This window comes from Petaurus breviceps, unplaced genomic scaffold, assembly GCF_028583685.1.
Source record: "Petaurus breviceps papuanus isolate PSGF00001 unplaced genomic scaffold, PetGlider_PUasm1.0 91133, whole genome shotgun sequence".
NCBI lineage: Eukaryota > Metazoa > Chordata > Mammalia > Diprotodontia > Petauridae > Petaurus > Petaurus breviceps.
This window is the reverse complement of record NW_027187419.1, coordinates 55,290,582-55,306,331: the sequence shown is the minus strand read 5'-3', so window position 1 is coordinate 55,306,331 and position 15,750 is coordinate 55,290,582. Positions and strand designations below refer to the sequence as shown.

Genomic DNA, 15,750 nt, shown 5'->3' with positions numbered 1-15,750 from the left:
AAGGTAGATTTCTGCTCCCAGTGTGGAGGATACACAGTTCCAAGCTTCAGGGAATTTGTGCAGCTGCTTTCAGAGATATTTCTAGGGACCTGAAAATTTTCAGTTCTTCAGAAGTTGTATGAACAAATGAGAGATGTTTACTCCTCTCCTGGTCTGTGAGTAACCATAAGCACTCTTTTCTGCATTGGAACTGTGAGGATTACCTCTCCACTGCTGCCACAAACTTTACCACACCAACACTCCTCCTCACCCCAGGACCATCACTCAGGACTGTGGCCCAGATGCAAGCACTGGCAAAGTAAGAGAATCCTGCTTCAGCACCAGCAAAGAGATCCCTGCAATCTCTCTCTGATAAGTTGTTCAATTCCCTCACCACTGTCTGTGGGCTGAGAGTTCTGGAAGCAGCCACTACGTTTGCCATGGTATCCATGGGGCTGAGGCAGGACCACACTCCTCTCTCACCCAGATCTGACAGACCTTTCCTACTGACCTTATAAGTTGTGTTTGGCATTTGTGGGTTGGGAAGTCTGGAAACTTCCACAGCTGCCAGTGATTCAGTTCCTGAGGCCTTCTCTGGCCTATCTGTGCTGGCACAGCCCACACTGGACTGCACTCCTCTCTCAGACTGGTGCAATAGACCTTTCATGTAGACCTCCAGGTTGTCTTGGGCTAGAAATTTGTTTCACCCTGTCATTTCTGGGGTTCTGCTGCTATAGATTTTGTTTAGAGTCTTTTTAGAGGTATTTGGAATGGTTTGGGGGAGATCTCAGGCAAGTCCCTGCTTTTACTTCATCATCCTGGCTACACCCCCCGAAAGAAATGAAATTTCAATGAACTTGCCCAATGTTATTCAACAAGTAACAGAGCTGAGACTTTAGCCCATATCTTCTGATTTCATTCCCAGTGACCTTTCCACTGCATCTTTTTGTCTCATTCCAAGCCAACTGATAAAGTACCATTAGGAAAATTGTCAGAAGACATGAATTAGGAAAGGAGTGGTAAATTAAAATGAGATACTGACCCCACAGATAAAACAGAAATTGCAATCATCCATTCATTCAAAGAGCATGAATTAAGTACCAACTATATGTACTATAGAAGGTAGAGGAAAATAAGACAGAATTCTAAATCAAATCAATAATCATCCATTATGCATCTAACATGAACCAAGCATTGTGCTAGTGATACAAAGAAAGACAAAAAATAGCCCCTGTCTTCAAGGAGCTCATGATGGAGGAGACAGCATACAAACTATTCAAAAGCAAAATATATACAGAATAAATTGGAAATAATCTCAGAGGGAAAGCACTAGCACTAAGGGGTACTAGGAAAGGCTTCTTGGAGAAGATGGGTTTTTTAGTTAAGACTTGAGGGAAGACATAAGGTAGAGACAATGAGAGAAAGCATTGTCAGAATGGGTACCAGCCAGTTAAAATGCACCAAGTCAGGATTTGGAGTATTGTGTACAAGGAACAGCAATGAGCCCAGCAAGTCTGGACTCACAGTGTCTAGTGAGTGTATATAGGAGACTGGAAAGGTAGAAAGGAACCAGGTTATTAAGGGCTTTAAAAGCCAGCAAATTTGTATTTGATCCTGGAGGCAATAAGGAATGGCTGGAGTTTTATTAAACAGAGAGGTAACATGGTCCAAAATGTGCTTTAAAAAAATCACTTTGACAACAAAGTGGAGTAGGGAAAGACTTGAGGCAGGGAGGTCAATGAGAGGCTATTGCAATAATCAGGCATGAAGTGATTAGGGCCTACATCAGGGTAGTGGCTTGTAAGAAGCTTGTCGTCTAATAGGAACAAGATGATGTAAGGTGTCAGATTTAGAAGTATGTAGTCAGGGGCAGAGATAACTAAGCAAGATATAAAAAGTGTCTAGCAGATTTCTTAAGGAAAAATGAAGTAAGATGGGGAAAGATCAAAAGAAATTGTAAGCATTATTCTTAAATATTCTTCCTCCATTTTTTCCACATTCATTTTTGCTGTTTTAAAAAATTGTAAATGAGTTATGAAATTTCATGGGCTTTGAGCATTTATAGTAAAAATAAGTAAATAAATATGTGATAAATGTAACTGCAAAAAGAGTAGAAAATACAAAAAGTTATATTTCTTTTTTTAGTGGATCTCCCTATCTTGCCTAGCCCCTCACAGGCTCAACTTCACTGTTCATTGGCTTTGATCTCTCCATTTCCAACATTGGGTCAGTTCACTCTTCCTTTGGCAAGTTGATGAACCACCATCACACCCATTCCCCAGAGGCTCAAGGTATTGGTGCTTGATTTAGTGTGTATACTGAGGGTCTTTTTCACACTGAAGCTCAGAACTCCCAAACTCAAATGATCCATTGACCTCAGCCATCCATAGTAGCAGGAATTACAAGTATATACCCCCATGCCTGGCCTAGAAGCTATATTTCTTGCAGGAACCCTTAGAGGCCCATTTTGCACACATGGATACTTTCATACAACCTCTCTAGGTACAGTACTGACATGGAATTATGATTCTGAGAATTTTACTATTTTCACTTACCAACTTTGGCATTCATTGCCTTGTTTAGAGGGATTCCATTTTATTTGATAAGTTTTTATTAGAAAGGGAACCATGGAATGAAGGAGTAGGATCATGACATTCTTACCCACATTTTGAGCTATAAGTGCTCCTGCTACAAGAAACCATAAAATATAATCCACAAGGTTTCTGTACGATATACACTCCTTGAAGTGCTCAGTTAATAAATTCCAACTCAGAGAATGGGACTATTAACTCACTTTTAAAGGTACAATATGGCTTTCCACTGCTTCCATTTATATTGTTGATAACTCAAAGCCCTTTTGTTGTTAACATCCATACCTATCGCAGCCTGATTTTACCTATGGGGAAGAACACTCCTTTTTCAGTGTATTTTACTGAACACCACTGAAAGGTGGAGATTTGATTTATACCAGCATTTCTTCCCCTACTTCAACAGTAGAGAGTAAGGGCAAATCTGAGTTTTACATCTAGTTTTTTTGCAGTTTTCTGTTCTGTATGGCCTGTATTTTCTATTCTCAATTACCACAGCAAAAGAATCTATATTCTTTGTGGGAACTCCAAAAACTAAGGCCACTGGTGGCTAAGATTTTCCTAGCACTTTCTCAAAGATCTGTAGTTGACATAACACTTTTATCACAAATATGGAAATTATTCCCAGTGTGCATAAATTTTTGAAAGAATAGAAACATCATTCAGTGAATCTCTTTCAGCCTTAATAAGAGTTCTAACATAACTAGAGTAAATGTTATGAAGCATTATATTCAGGGGTATGTGAAAGTATATATGGAGGATAATAAGTTCAGAAACTCAAAGGGACCTTCAGGATCCAGCTAATACAAGGGGGTCTTAACCATTTTTTGTATGTTACAGACCCCTCTGGTGGTCTGGTAAACCAAATGGACCCCTTCTCAGAAAAATGTTTTTAAATGCACAAAATAATATGCACAGGGCTCCAAAGAAAGACAAATATTTTCAAATATATTTCATATTATATTATGTTATTTTATATTTATCAAATTTTATTTTAAAAGTTCATAAACCCCAGATTAAGGATTCTTGATCTAGTCCAACCACCACCTCTTATACAGATGGGAAAAATGAAGCCTAGGGGTTTAAATGATTCTCCTAAGATCACACAAATACCAAATGGAAGATCCATGATTAGAACCCAGGTCACCTAATTTTAAATGCAGAACTGTTTCCACTATACCATGCAGCTAACACATGATAAAAGCATAAAATATATGTAGATGGAGGGGACTAGAGAGAGGCATGGCCTGGGGTAATAAATAACCCAAGTTCAAATCTGGCCTTACATACTTAACCTGGGAAAGCCACTTAACAATTGTCTGCAGTTAAGTTTCCTCACCTACAAAACAAGGATAATAACAGGAACTACCTCCCAGAGTTGTGAGGATCAAATGAAATAATATCTATAAAATAGTACAATGCCTGGCACATAGTAAGTGCTTTAAAATGTTTGTTTCTTTCCTTTCTTCCTTTAATAGTAAAATCAACATTTTCCAGATATGGAAGAAAATGAATAGGATCTAAATATTATTTTCCCCTTCAGAGCTCTTTAAACAACAAAGATGAAAAGAAAGATGCCATAAAAATGTTTTTGACATTTCCCATTTTAAACATAAACACATTGATGTATTTTTAATGCTACAAAACAGATAAAAGAAAGTAATATTTTAAAGGGTGGAATACTTTATATTAAAGTAAACAAAACAAAAGAGCTGTCCAGGAAGTCAAAAGTTATTATCCATGAAAAGAAGCATGTTCTTTTCATTATAGCAGCTAGTAACTCCAAATGCATCAGACATGATTTCTCAACTCTGTACAGAGCTCATGGCTACATTTATCCTTACATTAATTACTCAACCCAATGTTCCCCCAACTCTGGTAAAAGGAGCTATTCTAAAGATGGAGAAGGATATCCTCTACAGATTTATATTGATGGCAGAGGAGAATTCCCCCAGCTCTTTCCCCACCCTCTTTCTCCTTCCCACTTAATTCTGGCCCTTCTAGTCTGAACAAAGAAATCTAAAAATCTAAGTGAAGATTTGGACAAAGAGTTACAAAGAAGTCCGTGATTAGTGTAGTTTAGCAGAGGAAACCCTGACCTGGGAGTCTGAAGACCTGAGTTGAAATGCCAACTAACCACTAACCATTAGCTAACCAATGACCACAAGGAAGTCATTTAAACTCTTTGAGCTTTGATATCGTTTGCAAAATGAGATGATACCTACCTTGGCTACCTGAGGATTATGTTGTCAGGACAGAATTTGAAATAAAATTCATTGGATAAGAAGCAACCTCAGAGTCAAGAAAACCTGGATTCATGTCTTTCCTCTCACAAATACTGGCTCTGTGAAGGAGGACACATCATTAATATTGCAGTACCCACACAACACTGTCTAAGATTACAAATTGAAGGGAAGTTACCTTATCACAAGCTCTATTTACCAATGAAATCATAGGTCTGATTCCTCCCACATGCAAAAAGAAGATATAGATGAGAAAAAGAGAGGGGGAGGAGGAAGAGAGGGAGGGAGAGAGAGAGGTGGAGAGAGAGAGAGAGAGAGAGAGAGAGAGAGAGAGAGAGAGAGAGAAAGAATAAATTATTAAATGGAATATCTAGTTATTTCTAGGTTGTTTCTCCCATTAGAAAGGAAGCTCCTTGAGGGCCAGAACTGTTTTTTGCCTTTCTTTGTGTCCACTATACTTAGCACATGGTAAGTGGTTAATAAATTCTTTTAGATAGATTGATGTTTGGTAGATTGTTTGAGGATGCCTGCCCTCCCATGTCTATAATTATCTAGATAGGGACCCTTAAGTAATATCCACCTATAGACTCAGTTCCACTCTTTGCCCTAGGAGCAGTCTTAACATAGTGGAAGAAAGTTCCATGGATCTATTTCTCAGAATTAAGTTCATTATGCTGTTAGCTCAGCTTTTGGTTGCTCTTCTATCATGAGTCTAGTAACTGGGTTTTGTCTCATCCATTATAACTCAACTTTAGTAAACCATGTCCCTGTCCTATTCTGCTGTAATTCAGTCCTTACTCTGGTACTGATGTTAGGCTATTATTATAGCCAAACTGGGATTAGAGATTATTCTGGGATTACATCTAGTCTTGTTATCACTACTCCTTCCAGGTACTACTAGATAGAGTTCTGCTCCTGACCCACAGCCTTTGTGGCTGGCTACCCCATTCATTCTGATGCCATCCACCTGTCTGCCTGCAACTCCACCTACTTCCTGCTAACAGATTGCCCCGACACTACACTCTGTTCATCTGCCAAGATGCACCTCTCCACCCCCCCCCCCCCCCCCGCCACTGCCCAATGCCTTATACTTCCCTGACACCAGATGATGCCTTGGCTAGACCTCCTCTCCATACTGTATTGTTGCTCCCCCCACCAATCCAGATTTCCTCCTAGTGCCCCATGCTGGGGCCTTCCCAGACTGCCTGCCCCATTCCTAGCAGAGCTGTCTGGTCACTATGCCCTTACTATTCCCCATCTGGCTTGGCCTGCCACCCACCAAGCCCTAGTGCTGACAGTAAGGAGAATTATGCTCATTAATATTAGCATCATTTCAACACTGAACTGCATGAATGAGATTCCTTTGTATATATATTTAACCAACCCATGGTCACACCACACATAACAAGCTCCAGGGGACAACAAACCCTGACATTCGAACCATGCAAGATTATTCTTTTTGTGACACAGCTCCCACTGCTATTTATTCATTTTTCCCAAAGGATATAATGTACATTCACAGAAATGGCTAATTAAAGCAGGACATGTTATGGAGTGTGTGTGGGGTGGGGGGAGGAATGCTAGTTCGCTTGACGACAAGCAGTGTTCAAACAAAATTCAGACAAAATTTCTATATTTTTCTAAGGAATCACAGGTATCTGTTAGCAATATATATTACTGAAAAATTTGTTCATATTTTGTTCCATACTTTTAAAATACCTCTAAACCTGTTGACATAGTGAATATAATTTAGTGATCCCTCCTTGCATGGATAGCATGGAAATCACAGATGGACATATAGAAGGGATTACAGATTTAGAGAAGGAAGGAATGTTAAAGATCATCTAGCCCAAACTCTGCATTTCACATGTGAGAAAATTAAATTCCAAACAAGGAAAATGACTGACCTAAGGTCACCTATGTAGTAAGCAGAAGAATCAGGGCTCAACTCTCAAATTGTTCCAAAATCAGTGCTCTATAGTACACCACATCTACCTAATACTGTGGAAAAGCACTGTGGGAAATTCTTTAGAAAGTACTGGGAAATAAAGAAGTGGGCAATTCTGGCTGAATTTTGAATTCTGTGCTTATTACATTTTAGCTGGACTTAAATTCGGAAATTATTTAGGAAAGATATGCTTAGTGAAAAACTGCCTGGGGTAAGAATTCAACTTCGATACTTATTTACACAAATGTACATTAGGGAAAGATGAATTCTTCTTTGTACCATGGGAACTTATTCAAATAGTTTATGTTTGAGAAAATTCATAAAGTCAAAATTTTATTTAATCAAGCATTGTTAATGTCAATATGTTTCAACAAACCTTAATAAGGACATACTCTAGGAGTTAGCACAGTATGAGAGGGTACAGTAGATCAGAAACTTCTAATAGGGAAATTGGTCAGTCAACCAAGCAATTGACAAACATTCATTGAGCTCTTCCTAAGTGCCAGGCACTATACTAAGTGCTAGGAATATAAATAAATATAAAGAAAAAGGAAATTCAATGCCTTCCCTCAAGTGGTTTATATTCTAAGGTGAAGGCAACATGAACATAGATGAGTATATATGCAAAGGTAATACAAAGTAACCTGAGAAGGTAAGACACTAATTAAATCTATCCCTAAAGGCCTTCAGCTAACCTGGGAGATCAGTAGGTGCAAACACATTTATTACCTTCATGACTAGAGATACAACCAGTCTCACAATCAGGAAGATCTAAGTTGAAATTACGTCTCATATACTGACTATCATACTCTGGGCAAGTCATTTAACTTCTTAGAGACCCAGAAAACTCTCTGAGACTGTAAATTGCAGGAAAATTGTCAATCTGCATTGATTAAAGAAGTTTGTGCTCTACATACTTCCTTGGGGTGGCCAAGGTTATCATTGGCTAGGAAAACAATTGCTCCTTGAATCCAGTGGTCAGCAAGGGCAGTCAATAAGTCATGAAGGTAATAGACATGTTTGACCGATTTAATTAGTATTTAATTAGTACCTTCCCTTCTAAAGTTACCTTGTATTACCTTGTGCATATATACTCATTTATGTTCATATTGCCTCCACCTTAGAATGCAAACCCCTTGAGGGATGGGAAATATATTCCTTTTTTCTTTATATTTCTAGCACTTAGTATAGTACCTGGAGCATAGGAAGCACTCAATGAATGCTTGTCAATTGCTTGATTGACCAATTTCCTTATCAGAAGTTTCCTATATTCTGTACCCTTGAAATCACAGTTGCCCACCAAAAAAAAAGATGCTAAGCACCTAGAATTTATTCCTACCCTCAAAGAAATTATAATGAAAGAAGAGGGATATGAAATATGCAAAAAATGAGATAAGCCAAGGCAGATTATTAAGGACAGAGAAGAGGTTCAAAGTGTTCTATGAAAGTTTAAGAAGAGAAAAGATCCCTTTCTGGTAGAAGATATCAGAGCCATCTTCCTAGAAGAGTTGGCACTTTATCTAGGCCAGGAAGGAAGAGCAACAGAGTAAGTGTGCCCAACAGTGGCAAAAGTAAATCCACCCAAAAAATCAAGATAAAGGATTTGACACAGTTTATGAAGACTGTGCTACATATAGATGGGGCTGGCATCAATCTTACCAATGTACTATTTTTTTAAAAATGTGGCTAAATCTTACTTAGAAACTCTTCAGCCATTCCCTATTGTCTACATTATAAAGTCAAAGAATATTAAAGCTACAATGAGTATGAGAGATGATAGAGTCAATATCCTTTCTAGAATCAGAGAAATTAAAAGTATGGAAAGACCTCAAAAGTTATTTCGGTAGGGAACCTGAATGAGCATCTCTTCTTCAAATTCACTGACATGGCATCATCAAGTCTCCATTTAAGGTCCCCATTGTTGGAGAATTCACTTCCTCCTCTCTTCTTCATTCCATTTTGGGACAACCATAACTATTAGGACATTTTTTTCCTTTTACAGTAAACCTAAACTTGCCTCTGTTTCTATCTACTGCTTTTAACTGTGTCTTCTGTTGGCAGAAGTTTCATCTCTTTCCCTTATAATGGAGTTTCAAAAGCTGGAGGACAATTATTACTACACCCACCCTTAAGTTTCCTCAAGCCCAGGATAAATTCCTACAATTCCTTTAGCTGTTACTTATCTGAAAATGTCTATAGTTCTTGAAGTATCATGGCTGCCTCAGTAAGGCAGTGTTTGCTCTCCATTGTGTTCATGTAGTCCTTAGCTTTTTAAAAACAATTTTATACATATATTCCTGGTCTGACCAGGAGAAAGTACAGGTAAGCCTACTGCCTGCATTGTCTCAGAACTACACCTATTTTTTTCTTCTGATTTTAAAGTATCCTCAATGTTTCAGAGATGAGCAAATTTTAAGCAGAATCACCAAACTTCACTTAAACTATATACCAACACAAATTAAGATCCAATTCACTTAGGCAACTGGCAAGTGCTTTGGCTCTCAGCATTTTAGGAAATTGTTAATACATTCTCAATTTGAACTACAAAGAACACTAATATTCTTTTTTACTAGATGACTAATAATTTGAATCTTGATCATTCCTGGGGAGTGTTTTAGTTTTGTTTTTACACATATTAGTAATTTTAACATATACCCTTTTATAAACATATACCCAAAGAGCCTTCTCATGAAATGAGGAAAAATCTCATGCAAAACCAACTGAAACCTCTACCATGTACATTCCATACTCACAGTGCCTCACATCTCCAATTAAAGGAAGGAAATACATTTCCCCAATTTTTCTATATATATTTATATGTGTAGATGATGCCATATCCTATACAATATAAGTTTCTCTATGACATGGACTGTTTTATGTCTTTGTAACCCTAATACGTAGTACAGTGTTTGGTACACTTACTCTGCCTTAAGAGAAATGAAGTAATCTGAGTGAGTGCTGCTCTGCTGGTCAAGATACTGTATGAATGTTAATGGATTGATTGATTTTGACACAGTTACTAGACTAGTGGATAAGAGCAATATGCTAGAAACTGTATACTACTTTATTTCATGAAGGAATTTTACAGTCTTTCATACTATTGTTTTGAACAAGATAGATATATGTAGAATATATGATAGGTGGGTTGACTGGGTTTGGAATTGGTTCACCAACCGGACTCAAAGAAAGAGTAGTGATTAATGAATTGATGACTATCATGGGAAGCATATATGGAATGTCATAGGGCTCTGTCTTTGTTGCTATTCAAGTCATCCTTTTTCAATGATTTGGAAATAGATATATACATATGGCATATTCATCATATGTGTAGATGTAATGAAGCTTGAAGAGCTAGTTAATATATTGAATTATGTAACTAGATCCTACATATATATTGATGGGCTAGAAGGGTAGGCTGAGTTTAAAGTGAAATTTATTGAGATAAATATGGATTCTTGAACGTGAGTTCAAAAGTTCATTGGCACAGGTATAAGACAAGGGAGCTATGATTAAAAAGTGATTTATTTGAAAAGGGCCTATAGATTTAAGTGGACAATAAACTCAATACAAGTATGATATGGCAATTTTTTTTAAAAAATGAGCCTAGTGTCATTATACAATGGATGGATAACTGACTTGGAAGTCAACATTCTGTGCTGGAAAATGATTGTGAATTTTTATAAACCCCAAAATCACCTTACTCTGCCTTAATAGAAATGAAGTGGTATGAATGAGTCCTGCTCTGCTCTTCCCTGGCCAAACCATTTCTGAAGTAGTGTATTCCAAATGTGAAATCACATTTTTGGAGGGATGGTGACAAATTAAAATGTATCTAAAAGAGGGTGACCAAGCTGGTAAAGAGACTTCAAACCATGCCATACCGTGACTGGCTAAAAAACTGGGGAAGTTTAGCCTGGAGATTTGGAAGGGACAGAATAATGCTCCCCAAATATTTGAAAGATTGCTATGGCAAAAAAGGATTAGACTTATTTTACTTGGGTTCTGGGGGTGTAGAAAGTGTTCAAGAAGGACTAGCACCTCTGGTATAAGGGTTTGTGAGTCCTTTCAAAGGCTGCTCCACCTTTGGTATCCATCATCACGCAACTCCCACCTGTGGCTCCAAAGGGCTGTAACATACACAGCACCCATTCTCCAGAAAACCATCTCAACAGATGGGCTAAATCAGGTTAAGGGCAACAGACAGGTCTAAAACCTGTCAGGGAGTTAGGGGGATGTTTGCCCCAAGCATGTGAAGATACAGATACACACAAAAACACACACACCTGGCCAGATGAGAACAATTTGTTTCAAGGCCCATGAAGGTGGCTGAAGCAGGCACTGAAGCAGTGCTTAGAGCTTTATCAGACACTGAAGATACCAAGGTCACTCATTGCATCCCAGGCCATCATCAGTCATCTTGACTTTTGTCTTGCCACTGGACTTTGAGGAGTCTAGAAGAGAGAGTGAGGCTAATGACTTTTTGTATCTGACTCACTTAAATCTAATTCATGCACAAGTCAAGACATCATCCATGCTGTCATTGGTCCTCTTTGGATGGACCGTGCACATTCCATACCCACAGTGCCACACATCTGCAATTAAATGCAGGAAATAACATTTCCTCAATTTTTCTATATATATTTACATGTGTAGGTGTTGCCATCTCCTATACAGTATAAGTTTCTCTATGACATGGACTGTTTTATGTCTTTGTATCCCTAATACCTAGTACAGTGTTTGGCATACAGAAGATACTGAATAAATGTTGATGGATTGATTGATTGTGAATTGCCAAACAACAATTGGGCCCTGGGACATAACTGGAACCAAGGGATAGGAATTCTGAGGAGGTAGATTTCAGCTCAATAGAAGGAAAATATTTCCTAATAATTAGAATGGCCCTGAATAGAACAACTTGCTTTGAGAAGTTGTGGGTTAGCCCTCAAATTGGATCTTTGTATGAATATTGTAGAAGGGATTAATGTGTTGCCTGAGGATTGGGTGAAATAACCTCTAAAATCCATGCTAATTCAGATTCTGTGATTCTAGAATAATCCCAGGTTACATACATCCTACACAATTTTTTCTCCCTCCCTTGAATTTCTCCAACACTTTATTTGTACTATTCTTATGGTATTTGTGCTGTCTGTACTATGTCTTAGCTTTTTGCTCCAGATCTTCACTCCATTGTAACTTCAAAGGGTAAGGAATAACACAGAGGAGACCTGGATTTATCTAAGTGCTTTATTGGCATACATAGCTCTGGCTCACAGCTACAGTGAATAAATTTATAGTACAAAATGTCCCCAAAATCACCCTTCTCCCAGAAGAAGGAGTGAGAAAGGGAATAGGCATCTATTAAGCCCCTTCTATGTGCCAGGCACTGGGCTAAATCCTTTACAAATATTAAGTGCAGAATAGCATTCCACCTTCTTTAAATTACGCAATTCCCTCTTCTCATTTGCATAACACTCAGAGGAGATATTCTTCCATAGCCTTTCACTAAATGTAATGTAAACAATGGTTGAAGATGCTCTCTATTTCTGTTGTTTCCTCCCTTTCCCTCTTTTACAATATCACTGGCATATTCTTACACATGACCAAGCTTTGGAGAAAAAACTCCTTTATCATCCAGGTTCTAATCTTACTGGTCCTGCATATTTGGCCCCTCAGTTCATCATCAGATTATCCTGACCAGAGGCCCTCTAATTTAGCATTCCTGTAGACTGTTGTGGGATAACCCCTTTCTTGTTGATGCCCAGCAAGTCTTCAGTATCTCTGCTACAAGGATTCTTGTTGTCAGTACCTATATTTCTTGAGATAAAAAGCTTTCAAAAAATAATAAGACTAGACAGGCCTAAAGATAAGCTGCAGCTACCAAGGTTATTTCTAAAACTATAGAGTATCATCCTTGGGCCTGAGCCAGCTGCTGCCCAAACTCTCAGATCCTGTATTTTTCTGACTAAAGGCTTCTGATGCTTTTCCAAATTAACCCCTTGGCTACCATTACATTCTCTCACTTTTTATGTCATGCAATTATAAAAAATGTGAAAATTCAGACTCGATCCAGGATCCTTGATTAATTTGTGCCACATTTGTCATGGGCATTGTCTCATTTCTTATCCCCTCTAATGCTGATGCTAAAAGGTTTTCCTATAATCTTTGAAGATGTAGTTTTTTGTTTCCTTGTTTGTTTGTTTGTTTGAATCAAGATCAGTTTGCAGAATAGAACTATGACTTTCAAGATAGTAGAGTATCCATCGACAATGGAATGACAACAGACTCTACTTAAGCATGCTTTTTTCCTAATACCCACAATAGTCTTGAATGAATGAGCATTTATTAAATGCTTACTATGCTACAGGCAGGGTGCTAAACTCTGGAGAGACCAAAACAGTCAAGCAAGATAGCCTCTGCCCGCAAGGAATCAATATTTTCTAATGGAAGAAGACTACATAAAGGGCTTGGATAGGAAGACACTTTCCTTCTGATCATGCCAGTGTAATATTAGTTCTTGTCTATAGGGCAGATTCATAAAATATGACCTATATTCATAGTAACTTTGCTGTTAGAAGTGTAGTTCTGAAATGATCAAAACTTTTTGATAGCAGGACAGGAGTAGAGCTCCTCCCTACACTCAGAAAAGGTTTTTCTTTCTCTTGTGTGGCCTCCATTATGCCATCATGCCCCAAAGAAAGGGGAACCAACCCATACAAGGACAGAATTGGCCATGTGTTTATGAGAAATATTAAATGCAGTAAATGTATTAACTAACAGAATGTCAAAAACCCACAATTATTCAGAAGCAAAACAGGGTTGAGATAGGGACCACACTGCCATCCCCCAGTTGGTTTGCATTTCTCAGGACTCAAGACTTTAGTAAAGCAAGTCCCCCCTGTAAAAACCCTACCTGTCAAGTCATTTCTCATGGTCTTAATGAGGAGAGCTTCAGATGTGGCAGACACTGGCTATAGCCATCGTAATGTTGTTGTCAAGGATAGATTGCTATCTATCTCTTCTCCTCACTTCATGATCCTTGAGAATCCTCAAACTCCTGATAGTAGGCCATACATGAAAAACTCAGACCTCCCAACCAAGGGCTGCTTGAGTGTTAGTTTCCTCACTTCCCAAACTGAAAAGAAAATCCCAGGGTTATTATTTTGGAATCAGTCAACCCCTTGCCACAGATTGTTACACTAACATAGTTAGGCATGGATGTTTGGGAAGTGACATAGAGAATTGGTTCTGGAAAAGATAAGGCAAAAACTCAGAACCCAAAAACTCTAAGAGAGAATGCAAAATCTGATGGGATGGGGTTGAAGAAAATGACCCCAGTACAGGTTCAACGAATGAGAACATATACCTGTGTATGTGTCTACAACCTGTAGGACCACAGAGGCATGCATAAATCCTTGCACTTCCATGTACTTTTCTTTAAAAAAAAAAGGATCATTGATGTCTTTTGCCATTATACTATCTATAGTCATTTCACATACCACTTCCAAGTAGAATGTTACTTTGTGGGGGAAGGGAGAATATGCTTTCTTCAGTAATAATAGCCCTCCACCTCTTGCTGTGAGGAGAAAGAAGGGTTTCACTATTCATTCCCAGTAAGTTTCAGTGGTTTTTCAAGTATTTAGAGATCAACTTCCTGTTCATCAATTGCATTGTTGTAGTCATGTTTTCCAAGCACTTTTGTTGTACATCCAAGTGATTCATCTAACTGTGAGTTTCATCCTGTTAACATTCATCTGTCCATGTATCAGATTGAGGATGAGTTCTCCTCTGGAAATAAAATTTATCCTTCTGAATACAGCACACAACTTGCCAACATGCTAGGAAATATGAAGCACTCCATTGATTTCTGGAATCTCTGAAGGCTATTTGTAACCTTGTTGTAAGATACTATCTTAAGAGGTTTCTGATCTCAAGGAACTTGGAGAGCAGTGGTGAAGACACATGACCATAATGGTATCTTAAAACAGAGAATTAACAGAGAAACAAAAAGAATCAATCAATAGAGAATAACTCCACAACACCCCCCACACACACACACACATATGCAAACCAACTAGGAAATACCAGATTAAAATTAAGAAAAACAGAAATAATTCAGCATGTATAATTCTGACCCAATGTGTTTACAATCTGAAAATAGGCAGTAGGATAACATAGCATAACATAACATAACATATAATGTACCTGAATACTCTAATATAGGAGGCTAATGCTTTAGTTTTCCCTTTCTAAGATAGAGTCTCATCAAATACTAACCTAGAAAGGACATTAGAGATAATTAACCTTATATAACCCCTTGATTTTACAGAAGACAAATGAAAACCCTAAGGGGAGATTGGATGAGATCTTTAACAGCTTTAAAATGCTATGATATCCATTTCACAAGATTAGTCAAAAAGTTAGATTCAATACCAAAAAAGATTATTAAACACCTACAGTACATCAGGTACTAGGTGGTAGGTGCTAGGAATACAAAGGCAAAAATATTCCCTTCTCTCAAGGAGTTTACATGCTACTTTTAAATTTATTTATTTATTTTTACTCCTCAACATTCATTTCCACAAGATTTTGAATTAAAATTTTTTCTCCCCATCTTTCCCCTATGCCCACCCCCAAATAGCAAGCCCACTGAATATCCCTTCCCCCAATTCATTCTTCCCTATATCCTCCTCCATAACTTTATAGCAGGGCAAGACAGACCTCTATACCCCAGTGCTTGTACATCTTATTTCCCAGTTGCATGTTAAAAAAAACAATTTTTTTAAACATTTGTTTTTAAAACTTTGAGGTCCAGATTTTTAACCTCCCTCCCTCCTCACCTGACCCCACTGGGAAGACAAGCAATTAATATAGGTTGTACATGTGCAGTTACCCAAATCATTTCCATAGTTGTCATATTGTGAATGACCCACTACATTTCCCTCCATCCTATCCTACCCCCACTTATTCCATTTTCTCCTTTGATCCTATCCCT

At 38.0% G+C, this 15,750-nt stretch overlaps 1 long non-coding RNA gene across 4 annotated transcripts in view; it reads right to left on the bottom strand.

Annotated features, from left to right (window-relative positions):
• Positions 1–15,750, bottom strand: part of LOC138154893 (uncharacterized) — a 311,748-nt gene that overhangs the window by 233,649 nt on the left and 62,349 nt on the right. For 3 of the 4 annotated variants that reach the window (XR_011166705.1, XR_011166703.1, XR_011166704.1), the window contains exons 2-3: positions 11,042–11,209; positions 4,793–4,911 (exon numbers count right to left, since the gene is read on the bottom strand). This is a non-coding gene — a long non-coding RNA (uncharacterized lncRNA). The remainder of the gene's footprint in view (positions 1–4,792; positions 4,912–11,041; positions 11,210–15,750) is intronic. The other variant, XR_011166706.1, reaches the window with a different exon arrangement.